The sequence below is a fragment of the Magallana gigas genome, chromosome 1 (assembly GCF_963853765.1).
Source record: "Magallana gigas chromosome 1, xbMagGiga1.1, whole genome shotgun sequence".
Classification (NCBI taxonomy): Eukaryota; Metazoa; Mollusca; class Bivalvia; order Ostreida; family Ostreidae; genus Magallana; species Magallana gigas.
This window is the reverse complement of record NC_088853.1, coordinates 48,688,079-48,715,948: the sequence shown is the minus strand read 5'-3', so window position 1 is coordinate 48,715,948 and position 27,870 is coordinate 48,688,079. Positions and strand designations below refer to the sequence as shown.

Below are 27,870 nucleotides of genomic sequence, written 5' to 3'. Positions count from 1 at the left end.
GCGATATGGCCCATGGGCCTTTTTTTAATCCAATGAACATGTAGCAAAAAAAAAAAACCAAACAAACAAACAAAGCGAACATGAATGAATTTATTCATCTAACCCAACACAAAGGTATGTAAAACATAAACCAAATGTGTAAAATATTTTTTCTTTCACGAAGTGATAAACAAAATGACAGTAATTATATGACAAGTACAAGTAAGTATACAAAATTTTAAAGCATACAAAACACTTGCAATGTGACGACGCGAATAAAAATGCGCTACATTTGACAAAAATATGTAACTTGTTGGAGACTATATGTCCAGATATACAATGCAAAGAATTGCTTAAATAATTTACTCCTGTTGGCATATTTTAGCATGTCTCTGTAATACTTTTAAATATTTTTACTCGCCATCTAGTAAGCATGATAAATTAACTTTTAAAAAGCAGACTAACATCTTGTAAATTCAAAATATTTCAACATAATTATCCATTTTTATAATTTTGTTTGATTAGCAGTAATAAAGAAAGCATGACTCAAAAATAAAGCGGCATTAGCAGTTTCAAAATGTCCCAGGATATTTGGTGTTAACAACCAGTATCCCTCCAGAATTCGATAAGAAACAGTTTGTATTTGACTTTACGGTAAATCAACGTAAATTTCCCGATGCAGATTTCTGTTGTTTTTTATTTTTTTAATGCATTACGTCTTATATATTCCAAATCTTTCTTGATAAGCTTGTCCTCGTTTTCTCTACTTCTATCATTTCCTTCTTTTTGGATAGTGTAGTCATCAAGAATATCCTTTTTTACTTCCGGTATCACATCCAATTTTTTTACTAACCTTTCCCAAGTATATTTGGTGAACGCCTTGATCTCACAGCGTTTGTGTTGCATGAGATTCCTCAATCCTATGTAGTTTGCAGTGTGAGTTGTATCAAGCCTTTTAGATTTAATATGGTCTTCGTTAGATTCCGTGCAAGATTTTCTACGAATGTTGTACAAATTGGCGACAATCAATTTTAAGTGAACACGTTCATATTTATTAAGGAAGGCGATCAATTTGTCTGTGCAATTATGTCCTGAGCTAGAACAAGGAGAATTGTTCATGAACATATTCAGGTAAATCTTTTGCCTTTTCGTTTTCGATATCCCTTTGATTTCTTTTACTAAGGCTATCAATAGCTCCTCGGCGTGTACATCCCTGTTTCCTTTTGGTAGGTTTTGTATTACTATGAAATATTTGTAATTTATCTCGCAGATCAAGTACGTTTGTTTGGCCATATACCAAGTTCCATCCCAATTGTGATTAAGAACTGTGTCGTAGATATTCCGTAAAATTTCTGTTTCAGAAAATATATAAATATATATAGCTGCACTTTTTCTAATATCTGAAATTATTATTGCATTTAAACATTCCGTTCTTACATCAACTGTGATAAGTTTCTGTATTTTATACAAATCTCTACATGACAGTTATTGTAAATATTGAGATTTTGCAAAATACAGTCAGACTTTGCTATTTTGAACTAGTTGATACTGTTTTAAAACTTCAAGATATCGAGGGTTAAATACTTTTAAAAAGTGATTACGCGGGTATGATAAGGCAACTCACAGCGATCAAATTCCTCTGATCGATATGACGTCACAATAAGCAGCATGATGTCATATTTTACTCAGAAACATGTGGATTTTAACTTTATCTCTGGTTTAATTATAAAAACTACAGACATACAATATCGTTAGAAACTCTTCTTACTGAATATATCTTTGATTTCTCTCTATTTCGTATAATTATCATTGATGACGTCACAAGCATGTTTAATAGAGAAGATCATGTTGGGAGATAAATCATCGGAATGCAGTGTAAACAATGCCGAAATAAGACTTATTTAATACAGATACCTAAGATTTAGATGAGTGTCAGTTAGAATATAATCAGGATAATACAGGCATGGATATTTTGTTTAATCAGCGAGTGTTATAAGGTAAGCGGATCGACATTTATATGGCTTGACCAGCCTTTCCTCTGTCAGTGTGTACATAAAATGGCAAAAGTGTAACACTACCCCGGATATTAGGAAAGATGATTTTGGTAAATATCAACGGTATATGACCTAAACTACCTGAAAAGTGCTGCTAGAATCGTGTGCTTTGTTGTTTTAAACGAAAAATACGTAGTATTTTCAATGAAATTTCAGAAGTTGAGAGGGTTTCCAATAAATATTTACAATATTTATTTTATGCGATGTACAATAGGATTCTAGCAGTAATACTAATAAACATGAACTAATTGCCAATCGAATTATTGTGGCAAACATACAAATGAACTTCGGGGTAGTGTTACACTTTTTGATTTTTTGTTAAGGTAAAAAAGTGATCTATTTTTAACTGTCACGTGATACCATGGCACGGCATCTTCAAAGATTGAGTCGATTCCGAAGTAGAAAATTAATATCTTGGTGAACTCTTTCACTTGGTATTAATATCCCGCGCTGTTTTCATAAAAATAAACATTTTTCAAATTGATCATAATTTTGACGGTCATTTAACTCGGAGTTGCCTTAACCTACCCGCGTATATATAATTCATTTTAACACGTTATATGATTGAATAAGTGAAATGGATATTTTCTTATTCAAAGACATATTCTGCATTATTTTCTTGAATTAAAATATTTCATTCTTTTTTTTAAATGTACTTAAATCATTGGGAAAAAATAGCAAAAAAGTTTATAAAAAAGAGAGATATTGTAAGACAAACCCTTTCTTTACGTTTCACAACATTTTTACACACTATATTACGGTTCAGTTCTTTGGGATGAATGTTAAAACTACGGGGTTTTTTTTAGTAAATAATAATGCAGTAGTCAGTATATTTTCATAGGGTTTAGCCAGCATTTTTATAGGCAATATACATATCAAGAAAAAAATATTAATAAAATCAAATCCCGGTGAAAGAGATAAGTTAACTTATACTATTACGCATTAGCATTTACTGTAAACAAAACACATGCAGGGCTCGCGAATATTCTCCTGGACATGTTTGTTGATAAAAATATGTCTTTTCTACTTCTCCCAGGTAATAATTGTTCAAAGTTTTTTTTAAGATAACCACAATTGTTATTTTGTAAGCATGTATTTTGCGTGCTTATCATTGGAGTTGACTACAACCTAAATTCATTTTTGTAAGTGAGGCCCCTTGAGGGGGTTTTGGCACTTTTATGTCATTTCATTTTAAAATGAACCGAAATTGGTAAACCATAATAAAAGATTTGATTTAGATGCAGACTTTGGGGCTGATTCTTAAATGTTTAAATAGCTATGTAATATCAATTTGTAATAGGTATATTTATTTGAATACTTGACAACCATGATTAGTTATAATCAAACATAGGAGCTACATGTAATACATGTACGCTTCCAATCCTACATTAATAAACCGTCATTAAAACAAGTTCAAAAATTGGTTAAAGACATTGGCCTTTTAAAAAAAATATATTTCAAAAACGGTTTTAAAAAATAACAAAATTAATAATTCACTATACATCAAGAAGATTTTAATATATTTTTTATTAATTTAACCAGTTTTAAAAGATTTTCAATTAAATAACAAATACTGCATATTAGGAAATTAATCCCTCATTGGAGCATCACACTCTTGATAAAGCAGTTGTGGGCATTCTAAAACAGACTATAGCTCAACTATATTTAATTTCTTTTGTTCTCTCTCCTCTTGCCCTTCATCACTACCAACTAGCGAAAACCACTCACCTGTCACTGGTATATGTATTAAGCCGATTTGCGTACGATATTGTACGCATATCACATAATGACGACAAAAACTGCAGGTTTGGAAGTTTTTGCTTTTCTTTTTCTGAATTTTTTTATGCAATGATCGCTACCTTTATAACCCGCATGGATATTTAAAAAATAGAATTTTATTGTTTATATTTTCGTTTATTTATTAACTTATATATTGTTAATTTACATCAGTTCTTTACTAGACTTAAGTTCAGCAGAATTCGAAGAAAACGAATACGGGTATAACGAATTTTAAAAATCTATTATGCATGCCCCAGCAAGCTACATGTACATAAGAACTTCGACGGTAATTGAATCTGATATTATCATTATAATTTAGTGCAGTCCGTGATTTTTCTTTTGTCGATTTAGTTTTCGACCAATCGATAAAACAGGGCTTGGAGATTTTAGTCCTGTCAGTTTCATCTGGGCTATAATTCATAACTGGTTCTTTTCCAAGAAAAAAGGATAAATTAATCGGTAGATGTTATCAAATTCCTTTTGTTTGCTCCAATATTGTATGTAATCCTTGCTTCGAATCATACAACTTTCTGCAAACTTCAAATACCTTGCCATCATCTTGAAAAACATATTTACAGAGATATTTTTACACGTAAAATACCTATGTAATGTAGACAAGGGAGTAGAAAACATGTATTGGAAATCAGAATAAACATACCGGTAATCAATATTAAATTGTGGAAAATAATTTAGGGAGGCTGTGTGGTTAACAAATTAGCCATCAAATCTTCCTCATATGTTAAGATATGATCTATTTTACTATAAACTATTATTTAGTAAAGAAAAAAGTATATATTTAACTTTCTATATTCTTATGTTACATTAAAAGTTTTAAATTTATCAATTTAAGCTTAACTATAAACGATTAAATTTGTAATTGACTAATGTTGTTATTTTGCATACATACATGTATACCACTTTTTGTATAGGAGTGCTAGTGATCAGAGATCCTTAAATCCACCAGCTGTTTTGACCAGAAAAATTCCAAATTACTTTCATGTAAAATAATAGTAATAAAGATTTCAATGAAATTTTTTCTATAACAAATTTAAAACAAAACCTAAATTAAACTATAAAATTAAAACTATAAATGAGAAATCTATATGATTCAAATAACATGCTATATGTACGTATATATAATCTTAAGATTACCAACCCCCCCCCCCCCCTTTAATTCTATTTTCAATATTCATGTTCGACTGATACAGCTATACAGACTCCTTCAAATTCTCTTCAATAATAGTACTCAAATTTGAAAATGAGTTAGTTAATGAAAAAACACAACAAAATTAGAAATGATAACGAATGAAACAATAAAACTGTTTAAGGTATCCGATCCATAATAGCCTCGGATTCAGTGAATCTGTGTGCATAACAGATATGTATGGGCCTAATACTCAATATATTTGGACATTATTTTCCTATTTAAGTATCAATATGTAGGAGTGGAATGTGTCCAAATTAATGACATTTCCTTTTTTTGAAGAGTTGCCCCCCTTTGTTTTTATTCTATAAAAATTAATTATAAAAAAATCTACACGGTATAAATTTTTTTTCAATAGTTTTTGTGATCCATATGATAAAATACATCTTTCCACCAAAGCATTTTTTGATATTCCTAGTAATTCCTTTTTTATTTTAAAAAATGTGCTCGTCTCCATAGACCTTAATGCAATCTTAATTAATTAATTACTGCTTAGTTAATAATATTTTTGAAAATTTCTCTTGGTGAATCTTTTTCTACTCTTAAATGCTTTAAATAAATATCAAAGTATTAAATATATGATGGATATTCAAGGTTGGAAAAATTTGGTCCTAATATGGATCGGATACCGACATGAACCTAATTGAATAATTGAAAAAAATGTTTAAACAGACTCTAATCGATTTGTTTTTGTCAAAAAAGACACTTTAAGCATATGTTCATGAGTTCGTTTCCATGGCAACGACCTTCAAACTTACCCATGTTCAAAAAATTAGAACGAGAAAAAAAAACTTAAATGCAAATTAAAAATGTCATAAAATACATATTTACAATTAACTAGAAAAATTTTCTCACCAAAATATTAAAAAGGTTAATAAAATACTCTATTTATCTGAAAATGGATTATAAGAATTCCTTTTATTTAATCCGCTATTTTAGTTTGAATTTCCTCTGACCACTAAAAAAGTGACATTTTTTGACGTGACCAGAGCTAGAAAAATTGCAAAAAATACTATTTCCTATAATTACACTATTATTTTTTTATGTAATTTTGAAGAAATGATAAATAGCCAAAAATTAGTAGTCAATAATTGGCATGTTGGTGAATTAGAAAAAAAGATAATAACGACTGAATTTCCTCTGACATCTATTGAAATAGATGCTACAAACCCTACATGGTGTTAAGACGTATAATTCAGTTTTAAATGGCAATTTCTTTCAACTAGTTATACTGTGAACCTGCATAAGTTATTGTAGAACAAAATTAATGGAGTTGTGTTGTAAATACTACATCTAATTGAATTAAAAAGGCTGAAAATCCGAATTTCCTCTGATCTGACTTTTACAAAAAAATCACTCTGCGCGCTTCATGAAAGTCAACATTGCCATAAATGGTTGTATTTCTAAAAACCAATCATATAAAGAGAAAATGATTCTTTAATTTAACAATTTTTTCACTTCCTAAAGAGTTTATTTTAATGGTAATTAACAGAATGTCATAGTTGTGCATCTGATATAATCAAGAAACTCTAGTCTCTGTACACAAAAAAGAAAAACATGCATGAAAACTTTAATACACACAATCTTTATTAAGCCTTTGTTGAAAGATTTAAAATACAATCAAACCAAATAAATCACAGGTTTCATAAAAATCATATACTGATTGTAATTAATTTGAATTTCCTCTATCAATCTTTAAAAGTTTTGTCTGATTTGCAAGGTATTGCATTAAAATGGGTGTCGTAAAATAGGAGAATCTTTCAAATGATTACAGGTATAAAATGAAATTTGATACTTAATCATGATAATTCTTTAAATCATATTATCTGATTGGACTAAACAACACTGCATATTCTGAAATGATTTATGATTTGTCCTTTAGTACATGATTGTATGCAATCCTATAATTCCTTTGAACTTTGAACCCTTTCTTGGTCCCCATATTGGTCTTGATGCTATTTATAATGTATGATTTAGACTTTATCAGAATGATTATGCAGGGTAATATATTACAATGGTTCAGCCTCAATTTGAACTAAAATATAGAAAATGTGGAAGGCCACACCAATTAAATTTCTTTTTCATCGGATCCTGCATGCTCGTGTTTAAATAAAACTTTACAAATCATATCATTATGGACCGCCTCAAAATTTTGTCTACAAAAAATAATAATCTCATTATTTTATCGCTAGCCCGCTTGTACCCTTTTCCACTTAATGTCCGACAAGCAAGAAATTATATTGGTGTGGCCTAACTAGGATATGTATATTTTTTTCATGCAAAAATGATAAAAATATAGATAAGGATAAGTTATAACAAAAATATTCTTATTCACAAAAATCATTTCAAAAAATTATTAAAATAAAAATTTTACACAACCATACATTCATAACTCATTCAAAAACTCTGTAATTTAAAAGGACTGATATTTTCTGTGAGGCTTGTTGTATAAAAGTGTCATAATGATGATCTTAACTTGATCTACATCAGTAACCTCAACAGGGTTATAAAATAAAACAGACTTCAGACGGATAAATGGATGGACAGACAGACACTAATAGACAGAAATGATGATTTGATATACTATGCAATCATCAAATTAAATATAATTATAAACATAAGACATATATTTTAAAAACCAGTTTCTCCACATGAACAGTATATAGCCATTACAAACTTCATTACTGCACTTGGTCAGTATAAACACCTTTCGATATCTATCAATTGTATTTCTTATAGCATATGCATTATCATAATATATATTCTTTTACAATATTAATTCTTAATTGTATGCATTATATGTCAAAATTATTCATGACTTTTGGAGTTTCAGAAATGGTTTTCAAATCCAAGTAAATGTAATAAATCATAAATGGTAGATTATCACTGGTTTGGTCCAGTTTCATATTGAAGGATATGTTATGCTGCTTATTAATTGTCTTAATATTATATCATAAATGTTGAAATAAATATTGTCATCCTTAAATTACTAAATAAATGATCCAGGGCATCAATCGGGAAAGGCTTTATCAGGATGAACATAACAGAGACAATAATCTGATTATAAGCTCTTCTCTTCATCACTCATGGTTTCAGTTCTTTACATTAGTCTTATATTTTTCCGCATTGTGTCTTGTATTAGGAATATCCTCGTTAACACATACCAGTGATGTTCTCATCTCTTGGAGGTTTGAAAAGTCTGTATTTAAAAAAACCCTGATATTACTGGTACTATTACTTATAACATATAAGAAGGACTTATATGAAAGGATGACTTTAAGAAGCTTCATGTAGAAAAATAAAATTCATATAGGCATATTATGAAAGTATATGCAACATAGACAGACAGAACCTTATATAAAGGGATTATTCTATATAAAAATTTGATATCAGGTGAAACTTGTCAACATTTTATTCTAATCTTGAAAATTTAAATCAATGTTACTTAACTTGACAATTTCATATCTTATATAACTGTGTGTATTTAGAAATCTTGCGTTTTAATGATTTGAAAATAATGGGAAAAAAATAAGAATTTGTAACAATAATGAACCTAGCACATGAAATCTAAATATGATGTGAGCAATTCTATCAACCGATAAACCATTACATACTAATTTTTCTTTCAACTGTACTTTGATTTTTACAGTTCAATAAAGGTGAATATCAGTCAGCTATTCAAATGTTTTCACAGTACAGAGAATCAACATTATCAGTTATTGATAGTGAATAAAAGATTAATTCTTCATGTTATGAACTATATGTGCTAAAGAAATCATCAATACAAACATATAACATATTCCTTACAAATATACTGTTCAAGCTAATGTGCATGAAAGTGTTACATTAAAAATATTTTGTGAGTAAAAGTTGGTAAATAAGCTTGTCATATGCTAGAGTAAACTCGGGACCCTATATACGTTTACCTTACCATTTATCATCAGATGGTTAATTTCATTTAAGAAAATTCGAACTAAAATTGTGATTATTTTAATTACAAACACTGACTGAATTAACAATGAATAATTTTTATGTTTGAACAAATTAGGATAATTGTGTAGCTATTCTGCATATAGACTAGGCGATATTGTTTTCACGTGGATAATATACGAGCATAATAATCATTAATGTGAACATAATACAATAGCACATGTCATGATAAGACACCTACCATGCTTACTGCTTCCAAATGGCAGGTTTAGATCACAGGGAACTGGTGTATGGTCTCGTCCTTTTTTTCCATTCCCTTTTTATGACACCCGACATCAGTTTATGTTCGCAATAATCGTCATACACTAATAATATCCATCAGTTTTTGTCATTGTTTTCATCGAGATTTGGGAAATTACCGGAAATCGGTGCAAGTATGTCGTAAACTTTAAGTTTGTAAATGATTAAAAAAGTAAAACCTTTTGATGTAAATGTTGATATAAATGATATTTTATGCAAATTCATAAACTTACACATTTTATATCACTGTTTTAAATCTTAAATTAAGCAAATAATCCGTCGATGTGGAAATACGACAGCTCATCACCAGACGACAGTTCGCGTTGCGCAATGAACTTGTTTATGTCAGGTTCACATATCCTTAATGATGAATTCTGTTTTTATAATAAAGATTTTAATTCTCATAATATTTTTCATTCTAAAAGAACTGAATTCCTTTCCAAAAATATTTAAATGCAACTACATGTACATTGTATCATCTACTTACATGGGATTCGTCCGTTATTGTTTCTAAATTCTCCGAAAAGAAGTGTTGCCAGAAACGAGGTTCAGTACATATTAAGCGCATATCAAATCCGGTTTTTCAACGACATTAATTGACAACTTTATTGCTTATTTCCTGTTACTATGGAGTATATGCCTTAAAGGGGCAGGGTCACAATTTTGGTCAAATTTTATTTTTCTGTTTTTATTATTTGCAATGCTTTAGGAATGCATTTCTAATGATCAAATGAAATTTGGGTGCCAGTCGTTGAGTTTTAAGCAAGATACAGGGCTTACAATTCTTCGTCATGTAAACAAGGCTCGTGCCCGGTTTTTGTTTACATAGGTTCAATATACCAGTAAAAAATCTTTTTAAAGCTGGTTTGTCTATCTTATTATTCATTTTAAGCGAAAATAAACAGTTCCTAACGATTAACACATTCATTTTAGGTCTAAAACTGGAATTTTCACTTTAACATTCAAAATGTAAACAAACGCTTTGTTTACATAGCGAAGAATTGTAAGCTCTGTAACTCGCTTATGACTTATCAAATGACACTCAAACTTTGGTTGCCTATTAAAAAAAACCTTACTGAAGCATTGTGAACATTAAAATCGAAAAAATAATTTTTGACCAAAATCGTGACCATGCCCCTTTAAATTTTCAACACACTGACGCTTTGGGGTAATCGATCAAAACTATCTAGTAAAAATTAATGCATTAAACGTCTAAAAAACGCACAGTTCAATGAAAATAAGAACACACAATATATAATCGCAAAGTAGCTGGTACCCATATTGTCAAAATATGGTACGTATATCCAGAAAAAAAAACATGTCGTAGGTACGCATATCATAAGGATTTTTATTGATGGAGGAATTATCAATATGCGGGTTTAGTTTATTTTACAAGTCGCTACATGTGAGGACTCGGTATCCCTTCAAACACACATGTTTTACCCGCTGAAATACGTCAAGAATAAATAAGAAAAACAGTGTAAACTTCCGAACTTGCAGAGCTTGTCGCCATTTCTGATATGCGTACCAAAAGGTATGCATTTGGCTTAATACCAGTGACATTTGTTAATATCAGAATTCAGCAGAATTCGCGCTTTGTATTATCATTATTAATACATGTCTCTGTAAAAAATGCAATAATAATGATAATATAGAAGCAATGGCATTCGTCAACATTTTTTATCATAATTTTACACGCACTGATCATTTTTCAAATAACATGAAAACCAAACACTTCATTCTAAGTTGGTTTAGATAAGATCAAATATTAGTTATGAAATGTTACCACACATTTCAAAATAGATTTAATTAAACTAAAAAAACTGACCAGTCAGGAAGGGCCCTGCTATGACAATTAATATAGAGAAGTGAAAAAAACACTTTGAATTCCATCCTCTTTATATTAACAATGATGAAAAATAAATGCCCGGCATGAGATGTAAAGAACTGCAATATACATAAGGTGGTAACAAAAAAAAAAAAATGAAAATTATAAGTAACAACTGTATTTTTAAAATTTCAAGATAATTCCTGAATGTCCAAAAACTCTAAATAGTAACCTTGTATCTGCATAAAACAGGGATATCAACCTCATGTCTTATAAAAAAAACTAAATTAAATGTGTATTTAAAAAAGATTTAAACAGGTGTTTTATAAAATGCAAGCCTTCAGTGAAAGCAAATACATTGTAACACCAAGGGTTGACATCAACTTCAAAACAAACATCAGTTGCAGACAAAGGTGTTCATTAATCTTCATGACAGATAGAGACAAGCCTCTAAATTTTCTGCAGCAGGCAAGATAATTAATCCCAAGGGATTAATTGTTCTGCTCTCTCATCCTTTTCTTCTAAATTTACAATAAGATTTTTTTTTTCAGAAATGACAGAATAGGGTTATTATCTGATTACCTGTTAAAATTAACAGCATAAAGGCAGAAAAAAATAAAATTAATAATTAAAAAATAAAATAGTGAAAAAGGATATCTTAATATATATCTTGATTTAAGAATTCAATACAATTATCATAAATCATTGTGTACGGTATTTTAACCAAAATAAAGTATGAATATTATATTTTAAATCCGTATTTCAAAGAATGAACACAACACTTCACATCATTCAAAATTGACCTTAACTTCAAAACAAAGTTTATTTGCAGACACAGGCAGTGCAGTAATTACTAGTAATCTCAATGTGACAAGAAAGATAAAGCTTAGGATTTTCTTCCTGTGGAAGGTTAATTAATCCCAAAGGACAAATATTGCACAGCCTTCCAAGTATACAATGGTAACATTTTTAGCAGTTATCTCTCTTTGCCCATTCATTATTATGCATAGTTAAGGAATCTACCCAACCACCCCAGCTCCAAACCAGAAGACATAGAGAACCAAACTTAGCATTAAAATGTGTATTTCTGCCTACTGAACTACCATATTAAATTTAAACTTGATTGGGCAACCATGAAAAAAATTATTAGAAAAAAAACAGAAAATTTGTGGACGGAAGAGTGACAGACGGACAGACAGAAGGACGGACGGACAGAGTGATTACTATAGGACACCCGCAAATTCTTGCGGGGCCCTTATTATGTGCAGTACATAGGTAAAACTTTAATAATATTAATTCGAGAGAGACAAGCAAAATGTATCTTCAGTCGAAAAGTTATAAATGAAGGCTTTTTCCTAACTAATTTGACTATTTTGTTTAAAAAATAAATACCTGATAGATATTCTCTGTCTCTTTTCAATAAAACATCGCTGTCCACTATAGAGAAAATGAAAAAAAATTACTTTATTTCAATAGGCAAGTATGAATAAAGAACTGAAATCTGTTCGAACCTAAAGATATAAGAACAGTCCCTTACAACAACAAAAACGCATAATTGTGTTTTCAATAATATTATGATCAATATAAACTTATACTCTCCCGTTAAAAGGACCTACAATGTAGATGCTTTTTGAGCTCAACAGTTTGAAACCTAAGTTTTTTTCTATGTTAAATTACTAAAATGGTTAATTTCGTCATACCCTGTGCTTCACAAAAGTTAACATAGGGATAGCCGAGTCACAGATAGAGTTCCAATTTTTTTTGTTACAGTACATTGATAACATTTTATAAACAGTAGCACGACTCTAGGTTTGTCTACAAAGGAACGAATTCTGATAAATGCATCTCACTTGTAGCATGATTTCGTATTTCTGTCAAATATTTTAGATTCTTGAAGTGACACTACAGCTCACTTTACACGAATTCATTAATTGACAGTTCTCCCGTATTTAAAATGAACATTCTTGCAAAGTGAAATGTATGAACTTTAGTTTTAACATTAAACTGCCTATTTACATGTATTAAATATTGCCTTTCATTCAGCTGTGCATGCGCAACTAAACAATAAAATGATTTCTTAAGAAATTCGTGCGGGATATGAATGTGGCGACAATGAAGAAAAAATACATAACCCGTAAGCGGGTTTAAAAAAAAAAATTCTGCAATGATCGCTACCTTTATAACTCGTCTGAATCATAAAAAAAATTGTATTGTTTCTTTTATGAAATGAATAAATTAATTAGGAACAGTTAAATTTACGAGGCAGGGTTTGATTTGTTCTGCTCCGGATTTTTTAATGAAATATTTTACATAAATTTCTACTGACATTGTTATTCTTTTAAAATAAACATAGGATCCTGTGGGATTTTGCTTGAAATGTATCAATTTTGCACATTTATTTTACATTGTTTTTAATTTTTGCCCTAGGGATTTGTTTCTGTTTTTAACTTTTGTTCTAGGTTTTTTTTTCTGTTCCACATATGAAAGTTTTTGCACAAAAGCATTAAATGATCAAATGAAAATAACTGTTTACTTCGTAAATTGTTCCAGGAACCTAATCATTTTTTGGTATGCCAACTTTCCCAGATTTGTCAGACAATGGCAATTTTTGTTTGTGCTGAAATGCTGATTTTTATAGTATTATTAAAACATTCCGATATATTTCTAAAAGTAACTAGATGCTGTCATTAGACAGTAATACCCGCACCAAGTGTTGCCCCTAAATAGCACTGTATTGTACCAGTTTAATTAAAAATGAAGGATGAAGGATGAGATCCCTTCCCATATGATAATACACATGATCAGCACTTTATGAGTAATTTGGAGGTGAACTGTTTGCATTGAATTTTCAGTTAATCAATAATCTTAACATTGCATGTCATAGAAAGTATAATGGTCTATATAATTAAACAAACAAAATAAAAAAATAAATTATGCCCCCTCCCCGTAACGGTTGCCGGCTTAAGATTTCCTTCTGTGTGCCTACATGTACACCATCGTGTGCACAGATCTAGAGAAGGGGTCGGATTGAGGGATCCAGACCCCCCCCCCCCCCTTCCCCATGAAAATTCATTTATATTAATAGTAAAATTACCAAAAATACATCTTGGACTCTTACAGACATGTACATGTAAACGATCTAACCCATTGCGCTTCAATGTTAGGTAACATTATTTTGGGGGTAAATATTATATTTATACTTTATTGTTCATTTCAATAGGAAGTACACATTACAATATGCAGGTATACGTGTCCTGTTATTTTCCTAATAAAATAGTGCAAGGGGTTTTGAAGAATAGGTCATAAAAATACATGCATGTTACAAATAACTGATCTTTGTCTGAAGTTACGAACACAACACAGGTCTGTAGGTCTCATTAGCGGGTACTATTTTTACCCAGCTCTTCGATTTGATGGATTTCATGTGGTGTATATATACATGCATATGTTTTCCATATGCATAAAAGGATTAGTTAACATGCATAAACATTTCTTTTGTGATGATCAGGTAAAGGAATTCATTATTGTGCTTTAATTGGATTATCATTATGTTGCTGACCAATATAGGTAAGCATAATACAGGTAGTAGCACAATATAATGACACGTCAACATATATAAGTAATACTCTCACTTTCTAAATGAGTTGTTTCCCTTTGATAGCATACTGTATCATCATCCTTTAATATTTAAATAAGGTTATCATCGTTACATATCCTATTGCATTTTTAAATTTTCTGTCATTTTAATTGCAAAAGTTATTTTTTCATTTGTCAGACTTACACTATTGAGTTGACCCCATATTGACCCTGTATAAACAATTTCGTGCTAAATTTGTGTATTAGATGCATGTTAGTAAGTGTAGAGACTTATCATTTTTATATAAGTTATAATAGGAAGGAAGAAGTATTTCTTTCTTAATATATTATAATGCATCAAATACAATGTAGGCCAGGTCTTATGGGACTGTTCTGACCCCATGAAACAGGAAAATACAAAATATCTTCTAATGTCATTATGATGCATCAAATGGTATAAAGTACATGACCCCCCCCCCCACCCACAGGTGTTGTGTTTAACCCCCCCCCCCCCCCCCCCCCAATGAAATAGGAAATGATGATACACTGTATATTTTGTTAACTTCTGAGATCCTCATTCCTAAACTATATAATTTATTCTTGCTCTTTGTGTCATAGCGCATCAAATTATATATAGGTTATGCCCCCTTGGAGACATCCTGACATTCGAGAACTAGAAATAATAAAGTATTTAATCTTATTCATATGTAGTATTTGATTCATGTTGGGTAATTCCTATCCTAATGATGACACTGCTTTGTTTAGGAGACTTTACAATTGCCCCAAATAGGTGAATACACATGCATGTAACATTTTGTTTATAAATCTTGAAAATTGAAATAAGCAATTTCCAAAATGCTAATGTGCATTAGGAGAGAAAAAGCAATCAATAAATGATTTAAAAATAAGCAGTGTGTGCTTAATTGGGCATGCATTCGTTACACGTCTTCAGCTTTATATGCAGACTAACTCGCAGTTGGGGAATTTAAAGTTAGACTCGGATTATTTTAATGTATTCACATGTGCACGAGGATTTACGATTGGCGCAGCTACCAGCCTTTGTGAGTTTCCCAACACGACTAAGCCATACTACAGTCATGAACATGAATAGTATAGAACAAAACACAAACTAATACATGTTTATATACATAGGAAGTATTACAAAACATAGATGATTGATCTATATCTGGGTTCCTAAATTGAATCATATATCATGTACATATATTATTGTTTCTTTGTTCAAGGCATTTCAGATGGTAAGTAGGGCATGATCCCAAGTGCTCTTCCTGAAATTGTCAAATATCATAAAAACCATTGAGACCCACACCTTAATTCAAAGATTATTTTCCTCCTTAGGTAATGGCGCATCAGATCATTATGACCCTAAGGGGTCATCCTGACCCCCTTAGAATCAGAAATTGTCAATTATCTTTAAATTGTTGATGTTTGATGATCCTATCTCTATTTAATATTTATTATTAAGTCTCCAGAATGAAATTTGGAGGCTTATTGTTTTTGTGCGGTTCTTATTCCATGTATTATAATTCTTCGTCTTCTTGTTTTTGGGAGTTAATTTTAATTAACTCTCCTATGCAGTTACTCTAGCAAACCGAAAGTGAAACAGTGTTTGGACCTAAGCACAAATCATCACCGCTGAGAAGGCTTAGATCTTGCAAATAATAGATACATTCGGTGTACTGCATGCTGTACCATTGTTTTTCAATAAACGTATTTATAAATACCTTGGAAATAGTCAGATTTTATATAGTACGAACAATTTAATTGTTTTTTTGTAGTTGTATGTATTCCTACGCCAGAGTCGGTTGTCTCTGTAAATCTCCGACTAGCAAATAGTCTCTCTTGGTAGTCGGAGATTAACGGAGACAGCCGAGCGTCTGGTTGAACGAGACTAGAGTTCAATATTGCTTGGATCCAGACGTGTAAAATTTTATAAACATTTTTAAATGTTACACAACATGATTCATATGGGCCGGGTGTTCTCGAAATTATTGTCGGAAAAGTTCGAAAATTCAAATATTAAATATGTGCGTAATTCAAATACAGATAAGAAACTACTTGCCAGGCAAAATAACATATCGTTGATTTTAAAATTGATAATAATCAATAAAATCAACTCCCGACAGTACTTCTTCTTTCCCGCTCTGAACTTGTTTCTCAGAGATGGCTTGTCTCAGAGATGGCTGAACAGAATTGTACAAAACTCTAGGATACGATTGGCCTGCATATCTAGTTGTGCACCCTGGTTTGATTTTTCTCATTTTGGGTTTGACATCCACTTTGGGGGGGGGGGGGGTCTAACATTAAACCGTTAAATTGTATGAAGAATCGTAGACTCTATTGTAAATGGTAACTTGAAAACGGACAAAGAAAATAATATAGGGTTTTCATAATCATATATTGACTGTTACTGGCAATATATAGGCTTTATTAGATCTGACCCCTGGGATCATCCCCACCCCCAGGAATTGGAAATTACCATATATCTCAGAAACTGTTATAATCATGACCCCAAAACCATATATATTCGTGTTTCTGATGGGGCATCAAATCTTATGTAGGCCATGGGCCCTGTTGGTGGTCCTGACCCCCTCGAACAGCGAGTCCCTTAATATCTTTAAAACAGTTGAGATCTCTACCCTTAAACCATACATACACTTGTTCCTTGTGTCAAGGGGCATCAACGGTATGTAGGTCATGGGCTCCGGGGGTGGTCGTGACCCCCCTCGAACAGGAAGTGCACGAATATCTCGAAAACGGTTGAGATCCCCCACCCTTAACCATATATACTGTAGAGGTATTATATTTGGCGTGTACGATAATTGGCGGATATTAGTTTTAACAAGTTGTCGTAGGTTTGAATTAGCGTATTCCTGAATGTGACAATTCTTTTACACATATGTATTGCATTTAGCGATGTACTTGATTTAGTGGAAGCCGCATTCCGGCAAAAGCGCTAAATAGAATACACAGCCAAACGTAATACGTTTACAGTATTCTTGATCCTTAAAGGGCATCAAACGGCATCTAGGTAATGGGCCTCAGGTTTAAATTTAATTTTTCAAAACCTTACTGCACATCTATAGAACAGTCCCTATCATATCCCAAGATATGATGTGTCTATCCATTAAATCATAAGAGGAGTTCTTGGATCCAGGTTCTTTTTTTAGTGATAAACGTCAATTTTCTGCTACTATTTGACTCCCCGGACGAAATTTGAATCTTTAAAACCTTATTGCACATCTATACGACAGTTCCAATTATATCCCAAGAGATGACGTAGCTACTCCAAAAATTGTAAGTGGAGTTCTGGGAACCATACTTTTTTTGCAAAAAAAACGTCATTTTTTGTTGCCAACTGATCCCCTTAATTAAAAAAAAGTATTCTGGAACCTGATCACACTTCAATATGACACCCCAAATCATATTTTAGAAGATCATCTGCCTATTGCCAAAAAAATGACGTTTTTGAAACCAGTTTTTTTTTTTTTGGTAAGAAAACGTCATTTTTCAGCCATTTAATGACCCCCAGGACAAAATTGAAAATTCTGAAACCTTATTGCGCATAAATAGGCTACCCAGAAAATATTCAAAGAGATGATTTGCCTACTGTTGAAAATGTAGGAGGAGTTCTGTGGGAAAAAAAACGTCATTTTTACCAATTATTTGACCCCCACGACTACCAGAGAATTTTTGAACACTTTTGACAAAACAACATGACACCCCAAATCAAACTCCAAAGTTCAGTTTGCTGGTTTATAAGATGTAAGAGCAGTTTGAGAAAGTAAGACGTGGCAGACGGACGGACGGAACAGGGTAACAACAATATACCCGAACTCTATTTAGAAAGTGCGGGTATAATAAGAATATGTATTACATCACATACATTAGTCATAAATGTAAAATATGTGGTGACTGTCTTAAGTTACATGCATAAGCTATATTATTGGGGGGGGGGGGCAGAAAAGATGACAGAGGGCTAGACTTGCTGAACCCTCTTCACGTTTTCGACCCCAGCCAAATTCAATACATTTATTTTTATTCTATATTAAAATATTTTTACACCTAAAACAAGATGTTTACGAAAACTTTCACTGAATATCTGCTGTTGAAACCATGGCGTCAACCAAGCAAAAGCCTGACGTCACAATGCAAATGAAACGCTCCGCGAAAGTGTGCGTACTCGATATGTACTCGGCCTCGGTAACTAAATTACTGTAACTGTACATTAATAAGTTAGTTTTAAGAAACAGCCAAATTGTTTACAATAGGAATTTGAGTCGGACATCATTATGATTATTTTGTGCAGTCCGTGATTATTCTAGGTCGCTTTAGGTTTCGATCATCGATAAACGGGTTGACTTCCGTCCTGTCAATTTTCTGCTAGTTTCAGTTGCTGTATATTTCGACCAATCGATAAACAGGGCGTGTAGATTTCAGTCCAATCGAGTTTCATAACGCTATGAATTAACAATCAGATTCTGTAAGATATAGAGGGAGTCACACTCGGTAGATGTAAAAATTTCAGCGTGGCATCAGCCAGAGGATGGAAATACGACTAATTTCGACAGGTTTGGCTAGAAAATAATCAAAAGACATGGAGACAAAACACAACCGCGAACTATGTACACATATCTAGCAAGAGATAAAGAATAACTAGTAGACTAATTGTTCACGGAACAATTAGATGCCTTTCCACCTTTCATAATGATTAGAAAAAATTCCCGAAAATGTTGATAATTATTTAGTAATTAGAGAAAAATCAATTTACGAAAAAAAAATCGGTGGCGCCCACCCGGTATCGATCCGAGAACCCTAGGCTTTGTAGACGAGAGTGTTGCCACTACGCTATTTCGCTTGTTATCCGATAGATTTAGGTAAATTTGGTTGAGTTGTGTGGTCAATTTGGATGATAATAGAAAGAAGAGGTGTAGCTTTCTTCTGTCCATCTGCAGTTGATACACGAGTCGTCACAGGTTGCCGATAGAAATGTAAACACAGATTTTCAGTGAAATTTGAGCATGAATTTATTAGACACAAATATCGAAACGTTGAATTAAATTTCGTTTCTCGGGATGATGGTTCGATGCCGCTGAGGTGGATAACTTTCTTCAATATGGTTCATTTCGTTTGTTATTTGGCAAGCAATTAGATTCAGGTGTGAGGAACAGTCCCAGGAATTTTCGCCAAGTTCTACAGAGTTTTACTGGAGCTGGAAGTTTTATTTGGAGGCGTAGTCTAAAACGCGGTCTGGAGTCAAATCACAAGCAGAGTTTCAGACTTTAAAAAAAAATTCTGACAAACGATTGCTACACTTTGTAAGGTGTTATTTTAAAATAGAAATATTAAATGTTTGTATCGAGTTTGGTAATTTTTTACTATTTTATGGACTCAAACTTAAATGCATGGTGTTTATTCTATAGATTAACATCTTAGAAAAAAGATTTGGTAAAATTAATTATATGTTGACGGATTACTTTTCACGCTTTAAGCTCTTAACCAAGTAGACCCTGACGAAAAAATCCGTAAAAATCACATTTTGCTACAGTTTTCTGCCTAGATCTGTCAACAATGTTAGATATCATTTAAACATTAATTAATTGACGATTGATTAAATTCGAAATAGCTTCTGTCTCTTAATTCAAACCGGTTTCAGTAAAATAAAAATAAAAATTCGGTGGGGGTGGGGGGGGGGGGGGTCAACACAAAGAAGATATAAGCATACCTGAGATCCTGGTTAATCAGAAACTTCGTTTTTCATTTTACTTTAACAGAATCGAGTTTCTCAACATTATTCATTTCTATCTCTAATAGAATACATATATTACCGTTTTAATTGCTTATTATTGCATTGCCATTGTGCACAACATCGATGTAGAGCAAAATCAATACTGGGTATCAAAAACGCTTTGAAAAAGTCGAACCAATATTGTAAAATCCGTATTATGACGTAGTGCGATACTCGGTCAGACTACTTTAAGGTAGGTCGCGCGTCTACTCCATAACAAATCTCACACAAGAAAACATATCCTGAAAACTTGTCAAATCGTTTTTTAGGATATACAGTTCATTATATTAAAAAAATTCATCAAATTTGATTACGATTCTTGTATGCAATACCACTCTAAACTTCGTCACCGTTTGTGGTGCTGTTTCGACGCTTATCTAATGAAAATTATATTAAAAGATGAGCATAATATTTCTTTTTCTATTCTAGATGGAGTTATTTTCAGAAATTGCAAACAGCTTAACAATTTAGACGATGTTATCAACTGTTTCTGTGCGTAAAATGAAATGTGATTTACAAATTATTCATGAAAAACTAATATGTGTTCTAGCTAGATTTTTTGCTATCTTATTTTATGTCTCCGATTATTCTACCCAAAATTGTCGCATTCCCGTGTTTGACGTCATCAGTACAACGTAAAAACCTATAAAACATGTTTCACTTACAAAGTAATTCGGTGAAAGCAATCTTTTAAAATCTTACAAGATTTAAGGTTCAAGAAAAGGTGGGGATTCTTTTTACATCAATATTGTTCACAAAACTACCGAAAAGGGAAAAACAATTCTAAATGCAGGACACCCTTAACATTGTTAGTTCACGCTCGTACAAACATAACGTTGAAACAGTTAAGGTGAAAGATTTACAAGTAATAAGAGTACTTATTACAAAAAACCGTTTTTTCAAGAATATGAATGAGATTTAACATATTTTTATTCTGAAGTCGAAACTAATAATGGGTTGGGGCAACCCTCTCGTATACCAGAGGTCGTAATTTAAAGCCCCGGCCGGGGCGGAGGTAGGGCTCTAATAAGGTGAATTTCTCTGTGCTTTATGTATATCTATATCATTCTCTATAGGCAGGTATACGAGGGTTGTCCAAAAAAATCGTGGACAATCGCGTTTTTGTCATTTTGAATGGGTTTATACCTATTGTATATCTAATTTTTGTCATAAAATTTAAAATCAAACTAAAGTGGTTATCAATGTTTTCCTTTGAAATAAACTAAAATTTCAATGTATCAAAGGGTCGCGGAAAGTACGCACGGCCCAGCGCGAAAATTGCCCAAAATTTGTACTTGAATTTTAAGATGTAAATATCTACAGTTTTTATAAAACATTTTTAAACTTCTTAATCTTCTATAGGTGTGATGCAGTCTGTATAGTGTTCGTCATTTTCACACGTCGTTTTAAGCTATTTTCAAAATAGCAGAGGACTTTTAAAAAGTATTACGGCAAGAACAGGTCTTTAAAAACGCATGAAAAAGCGACCTCATCTGACCGCACGGAACAACGCGCCATCATGAAAAGACTGCGAACGATACTATTGTCTAGCCGCCTAACTAAAAGTCATTTTTGAAAGTTGTATAATTAAGGTCTTCCGTTTTCCAACGGAAGACCTTATTGTTTTCGTTCGGTTTCTTTTTAGGGTATTCCGTTTCCAACGGAAGACCCTCTTGTTATTCTACGGTTTCTTTTTCTTTATTCTTATTATTCTTTTTTTTCTTTTTCTGACTTTTTTTGAGCGTTATTTCTCAAAAACTACCCAACCGATTTGCACGAAATTTTCAGGAGTGATAGAACATCATCGTCGCTACATATTATTAAATTTTTGCATGATGACGTCACTTTCGGTTTAAGATATAGACGATTTTGTAAATTTTTAAGGGTCATTTTGTCCACGCATCTCCTCCGAAACTAATCAAGATAGAAGCTTAAAATTTCCAGGGGTTGTAGATGAATGTCTGTAGATGTACCCCCATGCTTCCAATTATGAAAATTGCTCAAGGCCTCGAAGCTCGCCTGAACCTGAAAATTAGCACCAAATTTTTCCAAGAAATTTTTGCACATTTTCTGTAATACCTTTCGATTTGCACATAATTTGTTTAAACATGTAATGCAAAAGTTGTTTCAATTTTCACGAGCTTTCCTTTGATATCAAGAAAAAGGGGCTGACCCCTCAAATAAGGGGCCAAGGGGGCTCTAAAGTCCTCTTACAATAACTCTTTACTGAACAATAATTTGTTATTAATTATATAAGCAAAAATGTTCACTGTACAGCTGTTTATCTATACAGTATCATACTTAAGTCATATGTTACGTAATTAGGGGTTTCAAGGGGCCAGAAGTTCAAAATTTTGATCATTAATATCTGAAAAAGGAGAAATATTTTTAAAAGCAATGTAGAACAAAAGTTGCTTAAAATGGTGTTCTTGTCAATATGCTACCTTAAATGTTTTTGTTTATGACCCCATTTAGGAGTTAAAGGGTCGGCCCCTAAAACACATTCGTACAGATATCTCAAGAACGGTTAACATTTCATGAACACTTGTTGAACAAAATATGTTTAAATTTGCAAGACCTTAAATTTGATATCAAGAAAAAGGGGCTGGCCTCTCAAATTAGGGGCCAAAAGGGCTCTAATGTCTTTTTACAATAACTCTTTACTGAACAATATTTTGTTATTAATTATAGAAGCAAAAATGTTCATTGTACAGCTGTTCAACTATACAGTACCATACCTAAGTTATATATTACGTAATTAGGGGTTTCAAGGGGCCAGAACTCAAAACTATGATCATTAATATCTGAAAAAGGAGAAATATTTTAAAAAGCAGTGTAGAACAAAAGTTGTTCAAAATAATGTTCTGAACAATATTAAACCAAAAATTTTGTTGTTAGTGGCCCCGGTAAGGGGTTAAAGGGTCGGCCCTTAAAACACATTTGTACATATATCTCGAGAACGGTTTACAATTCATGAACACTTGTAGAACAAAATATGTTTATATTAGCGAGACCTTTTATTTGATATCAAGAAAAAGGGGCTGTCTCCACAAATTAGGGGGTACAAGGGCTACTAAGTCTTTTTATGATAACTCTTTTCTGACCAAAATTTGATATTTATTATAAAGCAACAAAGCAGCTTTTATTAAGCTTAATTTAAAACTGAAATCCGTTTTAAAATCAGACGATGCATTACAGAGATATCGGGGTTTAAAAATTGATTTTTCCGGAAATTTTAATTCCGCGTCCTTGGTTTAAAATATAGCCTAATGTTTATAGAAAAATTAACTCGTACCAAAAATAATTGTTAAGTCGTACTCTAACACATTCGGATTTTTTAAAAGTCGTTCTTGAAATCAAAAAGGTTTTTGTTAAATCGTACTTAAAATCATTCGGGTTTTGTTAAGTCGTACCAGGAATAATTCGATTTTTTTCATCTTTTTATCTTAGTTACTCTTCTTATTGGTTTAAGAGCTCTGCTTCTTACAAGAAGTTCCAGCTTTACTTCCGACATTAACGGAAGACCCACTCGTTGCTTTGCAACGAGCTTTGCTCTAGTTACCTATTATTATTTTTTTTCTTACAAAATTTGTGCAGGCGATTTCTCGGAAATGGCTCACCTGATTTTCGTGAAACTTTCAGGTATAATAGATATTAATCCGAACTTAATAAAAAAAATTTTCATTTTGATGACGTCATTTCCGTTCTTGAGAAAATGACGTTTTAGCGATTTTCAGAGGGTCGGCTTGTCCAGGGATCTCCTCCTAAACGGCAAAAGATGTTGAGTTCAAACTTTCAGGGATTGTAGACAAGAGATTGTAGATGTGCTATTTGGCGTTCATATTTGTCATGCTCAAAAGGCGTTTAAGTTCGCCTGGTCTCGAAAATTGAGATTAAAAAAACGTCGTAACTTTTAATAATTTTCTTATTTTATCTCTTTTCTGAAAAATATTTTGTTAACACATGTAATGCAAAAAAGTATATATTTACAAGACCTTTCATTTGATATCAAGAAAAAGGGGCTGGTTACTCGAAAAAAGGAACCAAAGGGCTCTAAAGTCTAACATCTGCACTGTAGCCCTTTACTAAGGATTATTTATAGAAGCAAATATTTTTATCTTACAGCTATGTATCCAGGCAATGTAATTATTTTATCATGTGTTACGTAATAAAGAGTTTTTAGGGGCCAAAAGTCCAGAATTTTGATCACCCATATCTCAAAAAGGAAAAATATTTTGAAATAAAGTATAGAAGTAAAGATGCTCAAAATGATGTACTAAAAAATAAGCAATTAATAAAATTTCGTTAAATGGCGCCTATAAGGAGTTAAGGGATCGGCCCCTAAAACGTTCTTTCCCATATATCTCAAGAACGGTAACAAATCTCTTAACACTTGTTAAACAAAATGTGTTGACATTTAAATGAACTTTTATTTGATATCAAGAAAAAGGGGCTGACCCCTCAAATTAGGGGACCAAATTGATCTAAAGTCTTTCTTCTTTAGCCCTTTACTGAGGGATATTTTGTGAACGGTTATAGAAGCAAATATGTTTATCTTACAGTTATGTATCCAAGCAATGTAATGATTATATCGTGTGTTACGTAATTAGGGGTTTTTAAAGGCCAAAAGTCTAGAATTTTGATCACCCATATCTCAGAAAGGAAAAATATTTTGAAATAAAGTATAGAAGTAAAGATGCTCAAAATGATGTACTAAATAATACTGTGGAATCATTAAATTTCGTGGGGGCCAGTTTTTGTGGATGGCTTGAATTTTACATGTTCGCGGGGACGTAATTTCGTGTATTCTCATATATCTACAAAAGGAATTATGACTTTCTTACCCTAATTTATCAATTAGTGGAGGATGTTATTTCCTGGATGTGAGGTACCTACGAATTCCACGAAAATTGGGCACCATGAAATCTAATGATTCCACAGTATGTAATTTTCAAAATTTCGTTAAATGGCGCCTATAAGGAGTTAAAGGATCGGCCCCTAAAACGTTCTTTCCCATATATCTCAAGAACGGTAACAAATCTCTTAATACTTGTTGAACAAAATGTGTTGAAATTTAAATGACCTTTTATTTGATATCAAGAAAAAGGGGCTGGCCCCTCAAATTAGGGGACCAAATTGATCTAAAGTCTTTCATCTGTAGCTCTTTACTGAGGGATATTTTGTGAAAGGCTATAGAAGCACATATATTTATCTTACATTTATGTATCCAAGCAATGTAATGATTTTATCATATGTTATGTAATGAGGGTTTTTTAGGGGTCAAGAGTCCAAAACTTTCACCACCTTTATCTCAAACAGAAAAATATTTTGAAATGCAGTATAGAAGAAAAGATGCTAAAAATGATGTACTAAACAACATGCAATCTTCAAAATTTGGTTCAGCGGCTCCAATAAGGAGATAAGGGACCGGCCCCTAAAACTTTGTTTTCTAAGATATCTCAAGAACAGTGACGAATTTCTAAACACTTGTTGAACAAGGCTCTTACACCTGTAACAAAATAGTATCTGGCCCCTAGAATGTAGACCCTGTTTTTCTATTCTAAATCATGTTTAGCTGTTAAATAGCAAAATCAAGATAGAACATATATCTCAAATTCTAAAATCAGACGGAAGACCTCCTCGTTGCTCGCAACGAGATCGTGTCTAGTTAAAGTTATTTTTATAATAATGTGAACATTTATGTATATTTTTATTAAATATAAATGATTTGGTCAAACAAAGAAAGATAACATTGTATTTTGGGTTAAAATAGCTCATTTCATAATAGAAAATAACGGAAAAAACAGAAAATGTTTTTTAAAACATCCCCCCCCCCCGTGAAACAAAAATTCCTTTTGCGGGGTTTCAGTTATTGTTATATAGCATATTTTTACCAAAGGGTAAGGGACAGAAATACATTCCAAAAAAAGAATTTTGCTTTGTAAATTTTCAAGAAATTATTAACAAATATGAATTAAAATGAAATTTTACTTAAATATATATCGTTAATATGTTATTATTCAGTTTTTATGCACATATTGGCCGCTAAATGATATTTCCCTCATTCATAAAGACCGATTTCATTGAATTTTTTCAAGACCCCGCGTTAGCAAAACGTTTGTTTTAGAAAAAGTAATTTGATTACAAATTTTATTTTGATATAAATTGATAAGGGTTTGATTATACTTTTAAGTAGAAAACTTAGTTTTTGAATATCTGTCAGAAATACAGAAATATTTGGATGTAAAATGTATGCGGGAAACGTGCGTTACTAACGTTTGCAGTTATTGTGTCGACTGAAGTAAAACACCGATAGACACAAAACAAACGATTAAGGAAACAGGAAAAACTTCAAAATAGTTTGAGTTTACTTATCCACAATGTCACAAGTGATATTTTGATGGAATATGCGATTGTACTCTCTGAACAAACGGTGAATGTGGCATATTACTTTCAGGTAGACCCAGGATTACGACACTATAGAAACGTCGTTATAACTCTGCGTTAGACTGGGCCGTGCAGACTGTATAGGCAATATATATACATGTAACTCCAATACAAAAATGTACATAGCTGTGATTTTATACATATACATTATTATACTCTATTTCGCTATATTGTAATACTTTCTTGATAATGGCTCTAATATTTTGAATAAAATTACACGTGTCCACGAACTTTTGGACAACCCTCGTATGTCAATTTGAGAGCTATTGCAATGTTTGTGCTTATTATATGTATATATCTATGCAATGTGAATCGTCACGATCCTCTCAAATTGTCGTTAAACTGTATTTCAACTGTATCTCAAACGACTGTGATATATATATATATATATATATATATATATATATATATATATATATATATATATATATATATATATATATATATATATAAATAGAATGAATCCACACACGTAGTATTATATGAAAAAAATCACAACACCGAAATAAACTCAACTAGTTTCATTTTCATAATGAAACTAGTTGAGTTTATTTCGGTGTTGTGATTTTTTTCATATATATATATATATATATATATATATATATATATATATATATATATATATATCTGAATTCATATGTGTAGATCAACCAAAACTTACTACTATGACCGGATGTAGAATTATCCCTGTTTGATTCATCACTCGTTGTTGAAGTATCTGAATCAGTGCTATCGCCTGCATCTTCACTTTCGTCTAAAATATTATGCAAAATTAATTATAAAAGCTAGTTTAAAAAATGTCCTCAAAGACTATTAAGATTGTTACAAATCTAGATTCCTTTCGGCGTTAAAAAAATATTCAGCCTAGCTAAATTTATTTAAGAAAGTAATTTAGTATATTTTCTTTTTATTGATCGACGTACCAAAGGAAAATTGGCCGAAAACATGTTTAGTAATGCGCGTAGTA

General features: G+C 31.8%; 1 long non-coding RNA gene across 1 annotated transcript; it reads right to left on the bottom strand.

Moving 5' to 3' along the window:
• Nucleotides 1-160: 160 nt before the first annotated feature.
• LOC136273851 (uncharacterized) lies at nt 161-27,659 on the bottom strand. The gene is made up of 3 exons (XR_010712109.1): nt 27,565-27,659; nt 12,467-12,511; nt 161-1,331 (listed from the first exon to the last, which is right to left on the bottom strand). It is a non-coding gene; the product is annotated as an uncharacterized lncRNA (long non-coding RNA).
• Nucleotides 27,660-27,870: the final 211 nt, after the last annotated feature.